This window comes from Hypomesus transpacificus, unplaced genomic scaffold, assembly GCF_021917145.1.
Source record: "Hypomesus transpacificus isolate Combined female unplaced genomic scaffold, fHypTra1 scaffold_293, whole genome shotgun sequence".
Lineage (NCBI taxonomy): Eukaryota > Metazoa > Chordata > Actinopteri > Osmeriformes > Osmeridae > Hypomesus > Hypomesus transpacificus.
This window is the reverse complement of record NW_025813820.1, coordinates 13,812-27,622: the sequence shown is the minus strand read 5'-3', so window position 1 is coordinate 27,622 and position 13,811 is coordinate 13,812.

The following is a 13,811-nucleotide window of genomic DNA, read 5'->3' as shown; positions in this document are numbered from 1 at the left end:
CTTGGATCCCAAAAGTGGGTGTGCAGGGTGCGGCCGGAGTGGGGGTCCCTTGGGAGCCCGGGGATGGGTGCCCGGGGACGTCCCGGAGTGGTGGTCCCCTGGGAGGCCGGGGATGACCGTGTGAGGGTGCGCTGGAGGTGTGGAAAGGTGAAAAAGGGTAAAATTCGCCGTTTCTCGCCCGAGCGTGGGATTTGGCTGGGGACACTTTTATAATTCAAGTTGGAGGCTGGGGCAGCGGGTAGTGTGTTTTTTCTCCCCGGAAAAGGTGTACTTTTTTCGGGGGAGACGTTTGAAATATTCGTGGGCCTCCCGTTTTCGTTCTGCCCCAAGGATTTGAACGGGGACAATTTTCCCATATAAGTTGGAGGCGGGGGCAGCGTGCACTGTGGTCATTTCACCCGGAAAACGTGTTCCCGACTCGGTAGAAGCGTTTGAAATCTTGTTTTGTTCCGTGCGTCTCCCGCGCGCGTGCACGCCCGGGGGTCTCTCCTCGGCCTTCTTCCCCCGGTCCATACCTATCCAAAAAGTCTTCCCCCGAGTCTCTGAGTGCCCGCAAAGTGGAGATGCCTCTACACAAGTCTCAATTCCTTCCACTTTTGCAGACTGAAAGTGTGCTTGACTTATTGAATGCTGGCAAGATAATAAATTCACAGTTATTCAACGGAACATGGGATTTGGCTGGGGACTCTTTTATTATTCCAGTTAGACCCGGGGGCACGGAGGGGAGTGTTTATTTTCCCCTGAAAAGGTGTACTTATTTCAGGGGAGACGTTTGAAGTTTTGTTTCGGTTCCTGTGTCGCGCACGCGCACGTGCGCAAAAGTTGCACACCGGGGTTTTGTTGCCCCGGATCTTACCTATCCAACGAGCCTTTATTCACAAAAATCGGTTGAACGGCACCGGAGATAACCGTGTTTGACCGTTTTCCCAGCCTTTTCAGCAGTCTCCCAGCTTCGAGATTACAAACTTTACATGGTCGCGGGCCCCAGTCCACCAGACGACCATCGGCGCGGTTTCAGAAACCTGGTTTTCAGAGACCTGAAAGAACCAGAGGGTCTGCCCAGGACCCAGTGCCCGCCCAAGAGGCACCCCGGTCGGATACCCCCCGGACCCCGAGAGGCCTGGAGGTCAACCATGGACTCAAACATCCAGCAGAGGGTCTGCCCAGGACCCCGTGCCCGCCCAAGAGGCACCCCGGTCGGATACCCCCGCACCCTGGCGACCCCTGGAGGTCAAACATGGACTCAAACATCCAGCAGGGGTTCTGCCCAGGACCCCGTGCCCACCCAAGAGGCACCCCGGTCGGATACCCCCCGGACCCCGAGAGGCCTGGAGGTCAACCATGGACTCAAACATCCAGCAGGGGGTCTGCCCAGGACCCAGTGCCCGCCCAAGAGGCACCCCGGTCGGATACCCCCGCACCCTGGCGACCCCTGGAGGTCAACCATGGACTCAAACATCCAGCAGGGGGTCTGCCCAGGACCCCCAGGACCCCGTGCCCGCCCAAGAGGCACCCCGGTCGGATACCCCCGCACCCCGAGACCCCTGGAGGTCAAACATGGACTCAAACATCCAGCAGAGGGTCTGCCCAGGACCCAGTGCCCGCCCAAGAGGCACCCCGGTCGAATACCCCCGCACCCTGGCGACCCCTGGAGGTCAAACATGGACTCAAACATCCAGCAGAGGGTCTGCCCAGGACCCAGTGCCCGCCCAAGAGGCACCCCGGTCGGATACCCCCGCACCCCGAGACCCCTGGAGGTCAACCATGGACTCAAACATCCAGCAGAGGGTCTGCCCAGGACCCAGTGCCCGCCCAAGAGGCACCCCGGTCGGATACCCCCGCACCCCGAGACCCCTGGAGGTCAAACATGGACTCAAACATCCAGCAGAGGGTCTGCCCAGGACCCAGTGCCCGCCCAAGAGGCACCCCGGTCGGATACCCCCGCACCCCGAGACCCCTGGAGGTCAAACATGGACTCAAACATCCAGCAGAGGGTCTGCCCAGGACCCAGTGCCCGCCCAAGAGGCACCCCGGTCGGATACCCCCGCACCCTGGCGACCCCTGGAGGTAAAACATGGACTCAAACATCCAGCAGATGGCAGCCTACCCTCTAAAACCAAAGGTCAGTTTCCCCCTCTCCCTCACCTGATCCTCAACTGAGCCGTGGATGTGTGAATAACCGCCGTGGCAGATGGCAATGGAAATGGGTGACCGGGGTTCGTACCCCAGAGGCGTCTTACTTTCCCCAATCTAATTTCGGGGGAACACTTTATAAAACGGCTGAGTAGCCCACTCTCTTAGGCTTTTAACCCCGGTGAATAATATGGGGTGGACGCCGTGGACGCGTGACGTAGGCCCGGGTGTTTGGAGCGTCCAATTAAACCCGGCTTAGGGCTAGGGCGCACGTCCACTTTGAGGGAGAGGAGTGGCCGATGTGAGATGTGTATGCTCGGGCTTTGAAACCCACGTAAACACGAGACGAAATTCATTCAAATGGTTCTTTTATTCAAACATTTGGACCACACAGCAAAGCAGCGATGTTTTTGCGGGCCTGAACATGCCCAAGAGGTGTCCCAATGCGGACATAAAACCTCTCTTCGGTAACAGCAGAATGGCACATATGGTGAGCTATCAAATTTCGTTCCGACCCGCTCATGTGGGTCCAATTTAATGTGCTTATGGAATGGCGTAAGTGATGCAGGGTGATGCCTTGGTGGCCCAAGCTATGCATCAACTTCCGGACGTTTGTGGATAGCCCATTCATGCAAGATCCGCTGCGGGAAAAGAACAGTCTCTGGTCGGTGTTCCGAGGGTAACCGGGAAGCTTGGTGGATGCCTCTACAAAGCGAGAGAGCCATCCATGCTCTTCCCCCGTGAGAGCTAAGACGGCAGGGCCATGATATTGCGCCGTCTTGTGCTCCGGCACTGAAACAAGAAACATATCCTCCAGGCGCTCGGCGGAGGCAAAGTTGTCGCGGGTCATCTCCAAGAAAACCCCGCGCCTGGCGCCGTTGAATATTGTAACCTGCAGGATGATGGCAGCTGCAGCCCTGTTAGCGTTCCGATGCGTAGCAGCCCTCTCCAAAGCCAGCAGTAGCTCGGGTATGCACCTATCCAAATCGGTGCCAATGGCACGGATCTCCTCACTCCTTAGCAGGCCCGTCTGCTGGGAATGGGTGATGGTCAGCCGGTGTCTACGAACGTTGACACGGTTGTCTCTTGAAAGCTTGCTCAATTTCATGAGCATGGGACGGAGGACCTTTTTCGAAACGGCAAGGCCGGTCGGCTTATAATCTTTAACCCACTTCACAAACGCAGTAACGTCACAGAGGTACGATTTGAGGGTACTCGCCTTCAGACCTCGGGTGGACAGGTCGCTGTACCAACTTTGAACTGCTTCTGGTTCTTCAAAGTTCTTAATTTGACCCATAAAGTCTATGATTCGATTAACGGTGCTTTTGACGTTTTCCATCTGTCTTTTCGAAGCTTGCGGGATCACCAGGTAAGCGTGGTAAGCGCTCACAATGGTCCCAGTGTCTGTGTCTTCGTCGGTTGAGCTGCAGCTGGAACTGGGGCTGGAACTGGACATGTTCTGGTGGGTCTCCGGACCGGTGGGTACAGCGTTGTGGGTATTTGAGCACCCCGGCTTGAGGTGTTGATCGTCCTCGGCGGCATCCTTGGATGTCAGTCCTCTGTAAGCATTGTCGTAATCGTGGGTGCCAACTTTCAATTTGTGCACCTTTGTAAGATGTCTGTCTAGTCGGGCGAAAGGTTTCCCAGAGCAGAGAATGCAGGGTTTCACTACCTTCTTCCTTGAAACGTCCATGATGTGCGGCAAGCATTGAGGTCGGTCGGCATCAATCAAGGCATAATTGCCGATTGGGAGGAAGGTGTTTTTCCATGGGAAGCGTGTACTGGGCGGGGACAGTGTTGATCCATGGTAGGGGAGTCAATGGAGGGACGCCGAGAGGCAAGGAGTGGTACTTCCCCAAAAACCAAAGCCCACAAACAGTCACCCTCCTGTGGACTCAAAAGGGATGACATGTCGGTGAAAACAACCAAAACCTAAGTCCATTTTGAATGGGAGTCAATGGGCGGAGTACCAGAGGCACAAACTTTTAAGCCTCCAAAACCTAAGTCCATTTTGAATGGAAGTCAATGGGCGGATGCCCAGGTGCACAAAATTCTAAGCCTTCAAAACCTAAGTCCATTTTGAATGGAAGTCAATGGGCGGATGCCCAGGTGCACAAAATTCTAAGCCTTCAAAACCTAAGTCCATTTTGAATGGAAGTCAATGGGCGGATGCCCAGGTGCACAAAATTCTAAGCCTTCAAAACCTAAGTCCATTTTGAATGGAAGTCAATGGGCGGATGCCAGGTGCACAAAATTCTAAGCCTTCAAAACCTAAGTCCATTTTGAATGGAAGTCAATGGGCGGATGCCCAGGTGCACAAAATTCTAAGCCTTCAAAACCTAAGTCCATTTTGAATGGAAGTCAATGGGCGGATGCCCAGGTGCACAAAATTCTAAGCCTTCAAAACCTAAGTCCATTTTGAATGGAAGTCAATGGGCGGATGCCCAGGTGCACAAAATTCTAAGCCTTCAAAACCTAAGTCCATTTTGAATGGAAGTCAATGGGCGGATGCCCAGGTGCACAAAATTCTAAGCCTTCAAAACCTAAGTCCATTTTGAATGGAAGTCAATGGGCGGATGCCCAGGTGCACAAAATTCTAAGCCTTCAAAACCTAAGTCCATTTTGAATGGAAGTCAATGGGCGGATGCCCAGGTGCACAAAATTCTAAGCCTTCAAAACCTAAGTCCATTTTGAATGGAAGTCAATTGGATGACCAGGGGCACATATTTCTTAAAGTTGCATTTAATGGGTTTTAACACAGGGGGTGGGCTTAATAGTGGGTGCACAGGGCCCCCCGGTGAATGGGTGATGGGGGACACCCCCCCCGGAGGTGTGCAGTCCCCCCTTGGAGAGGGGGTCCCCGGGGAGGCCGGGAGGGTGTGGGGGGGTCCCCTTGGATCCCAAAAGTGGGTGTGCAGGGTGCGGCCGGAGTGGGGGTCCCTTGGGAGCCCGGGGATGGGTGCCCGGGGACGTCCCGGAGTGGTGGTCCCCTGGGAGGCCGGGGATGACCGTGTGAGGGTGCGCTGGAGGTGTGGAAAGGTGAAAAAGGGTAAAATTCGCCGTTTCTCGCCCGAGCGTGGGATTTGGCTGGGGACACTTTTATAATTCAAGTTGGAGGCTGGGGCAGCGGGTAGTGTGTTTTTTCTCCCCGGAAAAGGTGTACTTTTTTCGGGGGAGACGTTTGAAATATTCGTGGGCCTCCCGTTTTCGTTCTGCCCCAAGGATTTGAACGGGGACAATTTTCCCATATAAGTTGGAGGCGGGGGCAGCGTGCACTGTGGTCATTTCACCCGGAAAACGTGTTCCCGACTCGGTAGAAGCGTTTGAAATCTTGTTTTGTTCCGTGCGTCTCCCGCGCGCGTGCACGCCCGGGGGTCTCTCCTCGGCCTTCTTCCCCCGGTCCATACCTATCCAAAAAGTCTTCCCCCGAGTCTCTGAGTGCCCGCAAAGTGGAGATGCCTCTACACAAGTCTCAATTCCTTCCACTTTTGCAGACTGAAAGTGTGCTTGACTTATTGAATGCTGGCAAGATAATAAATTCACAGTTATTCAACGGAACATGGGATTTGGCTGGGGACTCTTTTATTATTCCAGTTAGACCCGGGGGCACGGAGGGGAGTGTTTATTTTCCCCTGAAAAGGTGTACTTATTTCAGGGGAGACGTTTGAAGTTTTGTTTCGGTTCCTGTGTCGCGCACGCGCACGTGCGCAAAAGTTGCACACCGGGGTTTTGTTGCCCCGGATCTTACCTATCCAACGAGCCTTTATTCACAAAAATCGGTTGAACGGCACCGGAGATAACCGTGTTTGACCGTTTTCCCAGCCTTTTCAGCAGTCTCCCAGCTTCGAGATTACAAACTTTACATGGTCGCGGGCCCCAGTCCACCAGACGACCATCGGCGCGGTTTCAGAAACCTGGTTTTCAGAGACCTGAAAGAACCAGAGGGTCTGCCCAGGACCCAGTGCCCGCCCAAGAGGCACCCCGGTCGGATACCCCCCGGACCCCGAGAGGCCTGGAGGTCAACCATGGACTCAAACATCCAGCAGAGGGTCTGCCCAGGACCCCGTGCCCGCCCAAGAGGCACCCCGGTCGGATACCCCCGCACCCTGGCGACCCCTGGAGGTCAAACATGGACTCAAACATCCAGCAGGGGTTCTGCCCAGGACCCCGTGCCCACCCAAGAGGCACCCCGGTCGGATACCCCCCGGACCCCGAGAGGCCTGGAGGTCAACCATGGACTCAAACATCCAGCAGGGGGTCTGCCCAGGACCCAGTGCCCGCCCAAGAGGCACCCCGGTCGGATACCCCCGCACCCTGGCGACCCCTGGAGGTCAACCATGGACTCAAACATCCAGCAGGGGGTCTGCCCAGGACCCCCAGGACCCCGTGCCCGCCCAAGAGGCACCCCGGTCGGATACCCCCGCACCCCGAGACCCCTGGAGGTCAAACATGGACTCAAACATCCAGCAGAGGGTCTGCCCAGGACCCAGTGCCCGCCCAAGAGGCACCCCGGTCGAATACCCCCGCACCCTGGCGACCCCTGGAGGTCAAACATGGACTCAAACATCCAGCAGAGGGTCTGCCCAGGACCCAGTGCCCGCCCAAGAGGCACCCCGGTCGGATACCCCCGCACCCCGAGACCCCTGGAGGTCAACCATGGACTCAAACATCCAGCAGAGGGTCTGCCCAGGACCCAGTGCCCGCCCAAGAGGCACCCCGGTCGGATACCCCCGCACCCCGAGACCCCTGGAGGTCAAACATGGACTCAAACATCCAGCAGAGGGTCTGCCCAGGACCCAGTGCCCGCCCAAGAGGCACCCCGGTCGGATACCCCCGCACCCCGAGACCCCTGGAGGTCAAACATGGACTCAAACATCCAGCAGAGGGTCTGCCCAGGACCCAGTGCCCGCCCAAGAGGCACCCCGGTCGGATACCCCCGCACCCTGGCGACCCCTGGAGGTAAAACATGGACTCAAACATCCAGCAGATGGCAGCCTACCCTCTAAAACCAAAGGTCAGTTTCCCCCTCTCCCTCACCTGATCCTCAACTGAGCCGTGGATGTGTGAATAACCGCCGTGGCAGATGGCAATGGAAATGGGTGACCGGGGTTCGTACCCCAGAGGCGTCTTACTTTCCCCAATCTAATTTCGGGGGAACACTTTATAAAACGGCTGAGTAGCCCACTCTCTTAGGCTTTTAACCCCGGTGAATAATATGGGGTGGACGCCGTGGACGCGTGACGTAGGCCCGGGTGTTTGGAGCGTCCAATTAAACCCGGCTTAGGGCTAGGGCGCACGTCCACTTTGAGGGAGAGGAGTGGCCGATGTGAGATGTGTATGCTCGGGCTTTGAAACCCACGTAAACACGAGACGAAATTCATTCAAATGGTTCTTTTATTCAAACATTTGGACCACACAGCAAAGCAGCGATGTTTTTGCGGGCCTGAACATGCCCAAGAGGTGTCCCAATGCGGACATAAAACCTCTCTTCGGTAACAGCAGAATGGCACATATGGTGAGCTATCAAATTTCGTTCCGACCCGCTCATGTGGGTCCAATTTAATGTGCTTATGGAATGGCGTAAGTGATGCAGGGTGATGCCTTGGTGGCCCAAGCTATGCATCAACTTCCGGACGTTTGTGGATAGCCCATTCATGCAAGATCCGCTGCGGGAAAAGAACAGTCTCTGGTCGGTGTTCCGAGGGTAACCGGGAAGCTTGGTGGATGCCTCTACAAAGCGAGAGAGCCATCCATGCTCTTCCCCCGTGAGAGCTAAGACGGCAGGGCCATGATATTGCGCCGTCTTGTGCTCCGGCACTGAAACAAGAAACATATCCTCCAGGCGCTCGGCGGAGGCAAAGTTGTCGCGGGTCATCTCCAAGAAAACCCCGCGCCTGGCGCCGTTGAATATTGTAACCTGCAGGATGATGGCAGCTGCAGCCCTGTTAGCGTTCCGATGCGTAGCAGCCCTCTCCAAAGCCAGCAGTAGCTCGGGTATGCACCTATCCAAATCGGTGCCAATGGCACGGATCTCCTCACTCCTTAGCAGGCCCGTCTGCTGGGAATGGGTGATGGTCAGCCGGTGTCTACGAACGTTGACACGGTTGTCTCTTGAAAGCTTGCTCAATTTCATGAGCATGGGACGGAGGACCTTTTTCGAAACGGCAAGGCCGGTCGGCTTATAATCTTTAACCCACTTCACAAACGCAGTAACGTCACAGAGGTACGATTTGAGGGTACTCGCCTTCAGACCTCGGGTGGACAGGTCGCTGTACCAACTTTGAACTGCTTCTGGTTCTTCAAAGTTCTTAATTTGACCCATAAAGTCTATGATTCGATTAACGGTGCTTTTGACGTTTTCCATCTGTCTTTTCGAAGCTTGCGGGATCACCAGGTAAGCGTGGTAAGCGCTCACAATGGTCCCAGTGTCTGTGTCTTCGTCGGTTGAGCTGCAGCTGGAACTGGGGCTGGAACTGGACATGTTCTGGTGGGTCTCCGGACCGGTGGGTACAGCGTTGTGGGTATTTGAGCACCCCGGCTTGAGGTGTTGATCGTCCTCGGCGGCATCCTTGGATGTCAGTCCTCTGTAAGCATTGTCGTAATCGTGGGTGCCAACTTTCAATTTGTGCACCTTTGTAAGATGTCTGTCTAGTCGGGCGAAAGGTTTCCCAGAGCAGAGAATGCAGGGTTTCACTACCTTCTTCCTTGAAACGTCCATGATGTGCGGCAAGCATTGAGGTCGGTCGGCATCAATCAAGGCATAATTGCCGATTGGCAGGAAGGTGTTTTTCCATGGGAAGCGTGTACTGGGCGGGGACAGTGTTGATCCATGGTAGGGGAGTCAATGGAGGGACGCCGAGAGGCAAGGAGTGGTACTTCCCCAAAAACCAAAGCCCACAAACAGTCACCCTCCTGTGGACTCAAAAGGGATGACATGTCGGTGAAAACAACCAAAACCTAAGTCCATTTTGAATGGGAGTCAATGGGCGGAGTACCAGAGGCACAAACTTTTAAGCCTCCAAAACCTAAGTCCATTTTGAATGGAAGTCAATGGGCGGATGCCCAGGTGCACAAAATTCTAAGCCTTCAAAACCTAAGTCCATTTTGAATGGAAGTCAATGGGCGGATGCCCAGGTGCACAAAATTCTAAGCCTTCAAAACCTAAGTCCATTTTGAATGGAAGTCAATGGGCGGATGCCCAGGTGCACAAAATTCTAAGCCTTCAAAACCTAAGTCCATTTTGAATGGAAGTCAATGGGCGGATGCCCAGGTGCACAAAATTCTAAGCCTTCAAAACCTAAGTCCATTTTGAATGGAAGTCAATGGGCGGATGCCCAGGTGCACAAAATTCTAAGCCTTCAAAACCTAAGTCCATTTTGAATGGAAGTCAATGGGCGGATGCCCAGGTGCACAAAATTCTAAGCCTTCAAAACCTAAGTCCATTTTGAATGGAAGTCAATGGGCGGATGCCCAGGTGCACAAAATTCTAAGCCTTCAAAACCTAAGTCCATTTTGAATGGAAGTCAATGGGCGGATGCCCAGGTGCACAAAATTCTAAGCCTTCAAAACCTAAGTCCATTTTGAATGGAAGTCAATGGGCGGATGCCCAGGTGCACAAAATTCTAAGCCTTCAAAACCTAAGTCCATTTTGAATGGAAGTCAATTGGATGACCAGGGGCACATATTTCTTAAAGTTGCATTTAATGGGTTTTAACACAGGGGGTGGGCTTAATAGTGGGTGCACAGGGCCCCCCGGTGAATGGGTGATGGGGGACACCCCCCCCGGAGGTGTGCAGTCCCCCCTTGGAGAGGGGGTCCCCGGGGAGGCCGGGAGGGTGTGGGGGGGTCCCCTTGGATCCCAAAAGTGGGTGTGCAGGGTGCGGCCGGAGTGGGGGTCCCTTGGGAGCCCGGGGATGGGTGCCCGGGGACGTCCCGGAGTGGTGGTCCCCTGGGAGGCCGGGGATGACCGTGTGAGGGTGCGCTGGAGGTGTGGAAAGGTGAAAAAGGGTAAAATTCGCCGTTTCTCGCCCGAGCGTGGGATTTGGCTGGGGACACTTTTATAATTCAAGTTGGAGGCTGGGGCAGCGGGTAGTGTGTTTTTTCTCCCCGGAAAAGGTGTACTTTTTTCGGGGGAGACGTTTGAAATATTCGTGGGCCTCCCGTTTTCGTTCTGCCCCAAGGATTTGAACGGGGACAATTTTCCCATATAAGTTGGAGGCGGGGGCAGCGTGCACTGTGGTCATTTCACCCGGAAAACGTGTTCCCGACTCGGTAGAAGCGTTTGAAATCTTGTTTTGTTCCGTGCGTCTCCCGCGCGCGTGCACGCCCGGGGGTCTCTCCTCGGCCTTCTTCCCCCGGTCCATACCTATCCAAAAAGTCTTCCCCCGAGTCTCTGAGTGCCCGCAAAGTGGAGATGCCTCTACACAAGTCTCAATTCCTTCCACTTTTGCAGACTGAAAGTGTGCTTGACTTATTGAATGCTGGCAAGATAATAAATTCACAGTTATTCAACGGAACATGGGATTTGGCTGGGGACTCTTTTATTATTCCAGTTAGACCCGGGGGCACGGAGGGGAGTGTTTATTTTCCCCTGAAAAGGTGTACTTATTTCAGGGGAGACGTTTGAAGTTTTGTTTCGGTTCCTGTGTCGCGCACGCGCACGTGCGCAAAAGTTGCACACCGGGGTTTTGTTGCCCCGGATCTTACCTATCCAACGAGCCTTTATTCACAAAAATCGGTTGAACGGCACCGGAGATAACCGTGTTTGACCGTTTTCCCAGCCTTTTCAGCAGTCTCCCAGCTTCGAGATTACAAACTTTACATGGTCGCGGGCCCCAGTCCACCAGACGACCATCGGCGCGGTTTCAGAAACCTGGTTTTCAGAGACCTGAAAGAACCAGAGGGTCTGCCCAGGACCCAGTGCCCGCCCAAGAGGCACCCCGGTCGGATACCCCCCGGACCCCGAGAGGCCTGGAGGTCAACCATGGACTCAAACATCCAGCAGAGGGTCTGCCCAGGACCCCGTGCCCGCCCAAGAGGCACCCCGGTCGGATACCCCCGCACCCTGGCGACCCCTGGAGGTCAAACATGGACTCAAACATCCAGCAGGGGTTCTGCCCAGGACCCCGTGCCCACCCAAGAGGCACCCCGGTCGGATACCCCCCGGACCCCGAGAGGCCTGGAGGTCAACCATGGACTCAAACATCCAGCAGGGGGTCTGCCCAGGACCCAGTGCCCGCCCAAGAGGCACCCCGGTCGGATACCCCCGCACCCTGGCGACCCCTGGAGGTCAACCATGGACTCAAACATCCAGCAGGGGGTCTGCCCAGGACCCCCAGGACCCCGTGCCCGCCCAAGAGGCACCCCGGTCGGATACCCCCGCACCCCGAGACCCCTGGAGGTCAAACATGGACTCAAACATCCAGCAGAGGGTCTGCCCAGGACCCAGTGCCCGCCCAAGAGGCACCCCGGTCGAATACCCCCGCACCCTGGCGACCCCTGGAGGTCAAACATGGACTCAAACATCCAGCAGAGGGTCTGCCCAGGACCCAGTGCCCGCCCAAGAGGCACCCCGGTCGGATACCCCCGCACCCCGAGACCCCTGGAGGTCAACCATGGACTCAAACATCCAGCAGAGGGTCTGCCCAGGACCCAGTGCCCGCCCAAGAGGCACCCCGGTCGGATACCCCCGCACCCCGAGACCCCTGGAGGTCAAACATGGACTCAAACATCCAGCAGAGGGTCTGCCCAGGACCCAGTGCCCGCCCAAGAGGCACCCCGGTCGGATACCCCCGCACCCCGAGACCCCTGGAGGTCAAACATGGACTCAAACATCCAGCAGAGGGTCTGCCCAGGACCCAGTGCCCGCCCAAGAGGCACCCCGGTCGGATACCCCCGCACCCTGGCGACCCCTGGAGGTAAAACATGGACTCAAACATCCAGCAGATGGCAGCCTACCCTCTAAAACCAAAGGTCAGTTTCCCCCTCTCCCTCACCTGATCCTCAACTGAGCCGTGGATGTGTGAATAACCGCCGTGGCAGATGGCAATGGAAATGGGTGACCGGGGTTCGTACCCCAGAGGCGTCTTACTTTCCCCAATCTAATTTCGGGGGAACACTTTATAAAACGGCTGAGTAGCCCACTCTCTTAGGCTTTTAACCCCGGTGAATAATATGGGGTGGACGCCGTGGACGCGTGACGTAGGCCCGGGTGTTTGGAGCGTCCAATTAAACCCGGCTTAGGGCTAGGGCGCACGTCCACTTTGAGGGAGAGGAGTGGCCGATGTGAGATGTGTATGCTCGGGCTTTGAAACCCACGTAAACACGAGACGAAATTCATTCAAATGGTTCTTTTATTCAAACATTTGGACCACACAGCAAAGCAGCGATGTTTTTGCGGGCCTGAACATGCCCAAGAGGTGTCCCAATGCGGACATAAAACCTCTCTTCGGTAACAGCAGAATGGCACATATGGTGAGCTATCAAATTTCGTTCCGACCCGCTCATGTGGGTCCAATTTAATGTGCTTATGGAATGGCGTAAGTGATGCAGGGTGATGCCTTGGTGGCCCAAGCTATGCATCAACTTCCGGACGTTTGTGGATAGCCCATTCATGCAAGATCCGCTGCGGGAAAAGAACAGTCTCTGGTCGGTGTTCCGAGGGTAACCGGGAAGCTTGGTGGATGCCTCTACAAAGCGAGAGAGCCATCCATGCTCTTCCCCCGTGAGAGCTAAGACGGCAGGGCCATGATATTGCGCCGTCTTGTGCTCCGGCACTGAAACAAGAAACATATCCTCCAGGCGCTCGGCGGAGGCAAAGTTGTCGCGGGTCATCTCCAAGAAAACCCCGCGCCTGGCGCCGTTGAATATTGTAACCTGCAGGATGATGGCAGCTGCAGCCCTGTTAGCGTTCCGATGCGTAGCAGCCCTCTCCAAAGCCAGCAGTAGCTCGGGTATGCACCTATCCAAATCGGTGCCAATGGCACGGATCTCCTCACTCCTTAGCAGGCCCGTCTGCTGGGAATGGGTGATGGTCAGCCGGTGTCTACGAACGTTGACACGGTTGTCTCTTGAAAGCTTGCTCAATTTCATGAGCATGGGACGGAGGACCTTTTTCGAAACGGCAAGGCCGGTCGGCTTATAATCTTTAACCCACTTCACAAACGCAGTAACGTCACAGAGGTACGATTTGAGGGTACTCGCCTTCAGACCTCGGGTGGACAGGTCGCTGTACCAACTTTGAACTGCTTCTGGTTCTTCAAAGTTCTTAATTTGACCCATAAAGTCTATGATTCGATTAACGGTGCTTTTGACGTTTTCCATCTGTCTTTTCGAAGCTTGCGGGATCACCAGGTAAGCGTGGTAAGCGCTCACAATGGTCCCAGTGTCTGTGTCTTCGTCGGTTGAGCTGCAGCTGGAACTGGGGCTGGAACTGGACATGTTCTGGTGGGTCTCCGGACCGGTGGGTACAGCGTTGTGGGTATTTGAGCACCCCGGCTTGAGGTGTTGATCGTCCTCGGCGGCATCCTTGGATGTCAGTCCTCTGTAAGCATTGTCGTAATCGTGGGTGCCAACTTTCAATTTGTGCACCTTTGTAAGATGTCTGTCTAGTCGGGCGAAAGGTTTCCCAGAGCAGAGAATGCAGGGTTTCACTACCTTCTTCCTTGAAACGTCCATGA